Source organism: Octopus bimaculoides, chromosome 18 (genome assembly GCF_001194135.2).
Source record: "Octopus bimaculoides isolate UCB-OBI-ISO-001 chromosome 18, ASM119413v2, whole genome shotgun sequence".
Classification (NCBI taxonomy): Eukaryota; Metazoa; Mollusca; class Cephalopoda; order Octopoda; family Octopodidae; genus Octopus; species Octopus bimaculoides.
Genome location: NC_068998.1, coordinates 48,915,226 through 48,918,704, shown reverse-complemented (window position 1 = coordinate 48,918,704; position 3,479 = coordinate 48,915,226). Strand labels below are relative to the sequence as shown.

The following is a 3,479-nucleotide window of genomic DNA, read 5'->3' as shown; positions in this document are numbered from 1 at the left end:
TTTTTTTTTTTTTTTTTTTTTTTTTTGTAAATCAGAGTTTAAAATATGGACAGTCCAAATTTTTGGCTTAAATCTCATTAAATGTGTTTATAAGGAGAAAGATATTGAAAAACATCAATACGTCAGAGTGACCAACAGAATTCCGTCCATTTTCGAAGCCTGGTGCTTATGCTAGTTAACTCTTATGACAAACCGATAAGTTACGGGAACGTAAACAAACCAACACAGTTTATGAAACGGTGGTAGGGTACAAATACAAACACACACACATGCAAGCCTACATACATATGTATGTGTTTGTATGTATGCATGTATGTACATATATACATACACACTAGGGGACGCTGAAAACATACTGACTTTAAGGGGGCCGACAAAGGCCTTGTTGGAGGCCCAACCTTCTGGAAAAATCTGAAGGAACACTGCAATAAGTGTATGAATCTGAGAGGGTATTCTGTTGGATAAAATCATAATTAACTGACCCTCCTGTACCCGAAGCCAGGAAATGTTTCGCCCCGTCCCCGCCTACATACATACATACATTCTACGGGTTTCTATAACTTCCTGTTTACTACTACTACTACTAATAATAATAATAATAATAATAGTAACAATAATCTTTTTTACTCTTGGCACAAGGCTCGAAATTTTGGGAGGTGGTGGCAGTCGATTAGATCGAACCCCGTACGCAACTGGTACTTAATTTATCGGCCCAGAAAGGATGAAAAAGCAAAGTCGACCTCGGCGGAATTTGAACTCAGAACGTAACGACGGACGAAATACTGTTAAGCATTTCGTCCAGCGTGCTAACGTTTCAGCCAGCTCGCCACCTTAATAATAATAATAATAATAATAATAATAATAATAATAATAATAATAATAATAAATTTTAAAAATGATGATGATGATGATGATGATGATGATGATGATGATGATGATGATAATGATGATAATAATAATAAATAGGCTTTAGTCGGCCCGCGGTTATAGAAGGACACGCTTACCCCAAATACCACGTGGCAGAACTGATCCCGGAAGCATGAGATTGCGAAGCAAATATCTTACCACATTTTCGTAACCAAAGCTATGTTTTATTCACGGTGAGTTTTGTGTGTGATCAGATATGAACAAACAAAAGACATTTTAATAAAACAGAATAAAAGACGAGTGGAAAGAAGAAGAAAAAAAAAGAAAGAAAGCATTAACTTCTGTATTATAAGCGTAAGACTGAAATTCGGAGAGTTATGTTCCTTGTTCTAACAAACACTTTCGTCGAATGACAACCGAGGAATTTACTAAACAAATTATAAGGATTTTATCGTTTCGACTGTCTCTTTCTCACCACCACCACCACCACCACTACTACTACTACAACTACTACTACTACTGCTATTACTACTACTATCACTGCTATTTTTGCCGCTGTCGCTACTATCACTTCTACTACTGGTGCGGCAACAACGACGACCACTACTACTTCTGTTACTCCCACTATAAAGTTAACGTTTATAATTACTACTACTACTACTACTACTATCATCATAAAGAACACCAGAACGACGAACGCATTCCGGTATGTATCAACTTTGCTATTAAACACAGTGGGCAGAATTCTGCTTTGTACACGGAAGATAAACCCTCGTAACTTTCTGAAATTTTCAGAAATTTTTTGCGAATCTGTGGTGTACACAAGGGAATTCTTATGATTTCCGAAAGCCTATTTAGCTGCTAATTTTAGTACCCTTCCCGACCACCTCGTATCCTGCTCCTTTGTCTCCCCATAAACACATTTAATGGTCTGTTGCAATGATTTAATCCAAAAAGCACAGACTGTCCGTATTTTAAGCTGTGATTTAAAAAAAAACAAACAAAATTCGAAAAATTAACCAAAAAGATTTTTAAAGTTTCGAAAATTCAAGGTTTTTTCTTTTTTTTTTTTTTATCAATTGTGTAAATTCCTAATTGTGTAGAATGCTATCTCGCAAAACTTCTCTGTAAATTCCTAAAACGAAAAATTAAGAATAGTGCCCCAATTTTTTCTATTTGATTTATTACCATTTTTTTTTTAAATACAGTTTTAGCTGATAATAAATATATATATAAAAACAAATTTATTACAATATCTGAAAGGCATTCCAGTCTTGATGACTAATTAAAGGTATCTCAGAAAAATATAGGTGTTGCAGAAATATGATGGCTTATCCGTCTGGTCTTAAAAAGGGCCCATGAGCGCTAATGGGTTAACTTAGCCAAAGTAATTCAAATTTAATTATAATCTTTTTTTTAAAATCTTTTACTTGTTTCTGTCATTGGACTATGGCGATGATGGGGCACGTCCTTGATAGGTTTACGTCGAACGAAGCGTCCCCGATAAAATATGATGACGTAAACAAACTTTTATTATGAAGCACTAACGGAGGAAACACACACACTCACACACACACACATACATACATACACACACACACATACATACTTACACACGCAAACACACGCACATACATACATACATACATACACAAACATACATACATACACACACATACATACATACGTACATACATACACACACGCACGCAAACACACACACACACACACACACACACACACACACACACACAAACACACACACACACACAACGTGTTTCTTTCAGTTTCCATCTACCGAATCAACTCACAAGGCTTTGGTCAACCTGTGGTTACAGTAGAACACACCTAACGAACCCGGAACTGTGAGATTGACAAGCAAACATCTTACCATATTTTCGTAACCATAGCTATGTTTATTCATAATTTGTTTTGTGTGTAATTGTGTGTAATTAGAAAGACAAAATGACATCACAATAAAATAATATATAAAAGACGGGCCAGAAAAAGGATCCTCTCATGCCCACCACCACCTCAGTAGAATAATATGAAAACTTTTATATCGTAAACGTAAAGCTAAGAATGAGAGAGTTATGTCCCTTATTTTTCTAAAGGCGTATGGGTGTGTGGTAAGAAGCTTACTTCCCATCTATATGCTTCAGGGTTCAGTCCCACTGCGTGGCACCTTGGGAATGTGTCTTCTACTATAACTACGGGCCGACCAAAGCCCTGTTAGTGGATCTGGTAGACGGAAGCTAAAATAGACTTTACGCATATATATATATATATTTCTGCCCTAGTAGACGTCTAAGAGGTAGACCACCCACAATTACCTCTATGGCTAGGAAGACCCCTATAGAGAGATGGAGTGGATGGACCAGAGCCATACGGACCCCCACTAATATCCACCAGGTAAAGAAAATGATCGCACATGCACTAGGAGCTAGTATAAAGGTCACCCTAAAAGGCCACACCTTTAAATTTAACAACAAATTATACGCCCAGGACGAGGGGGCAGCCATCGGGGTTAGTATCGCCGGTGATGTGGCCAATCTTTTCATGGTATGGTGGGACAGAAGGCTTAAGGAACGCCTGACACAGAACTCCATACT

The 3,479-nt window shown here is 37.2% G+C and overlaps 2 protein-coding genes across 3 annotated transcripts in view; one reads left to right on the top strand and one right to left on the bottom strand.

The window, feature by feature from the left end:
* LOC106877747 (uncharacterized) overlaps window positions 1–3,479 on the bottom strand; it is a 260,355-nt gene that overhangs the window by 174,103 nt on the left and 82,773 nt on the right. The window lies entirely within an intron of this gene.
* The window catches only part of LOC106877837 (uncharacterized), a 22,592-nt gene that overhangs the window by 1,694 nt on the left and 17,419 nt on the right, over window positions 1–3,479 (top strand). The window contains exon 1 of one of the 2 annotated variants that reach the window (XM_014926871.2): window positions 1,242–1,573. The exons of the other annotated variant lie outside the window; for it this stretch is intronic. The gene's annotated coding sequence lies outside the window, so the exon portion shown is untranslated. Of the gene's footprint in view, window positions 1–1,241; window positions 1,574–3,479 lie in introns of those variants that run through there. 2 annotated transcript variants of the gene reach the window in all.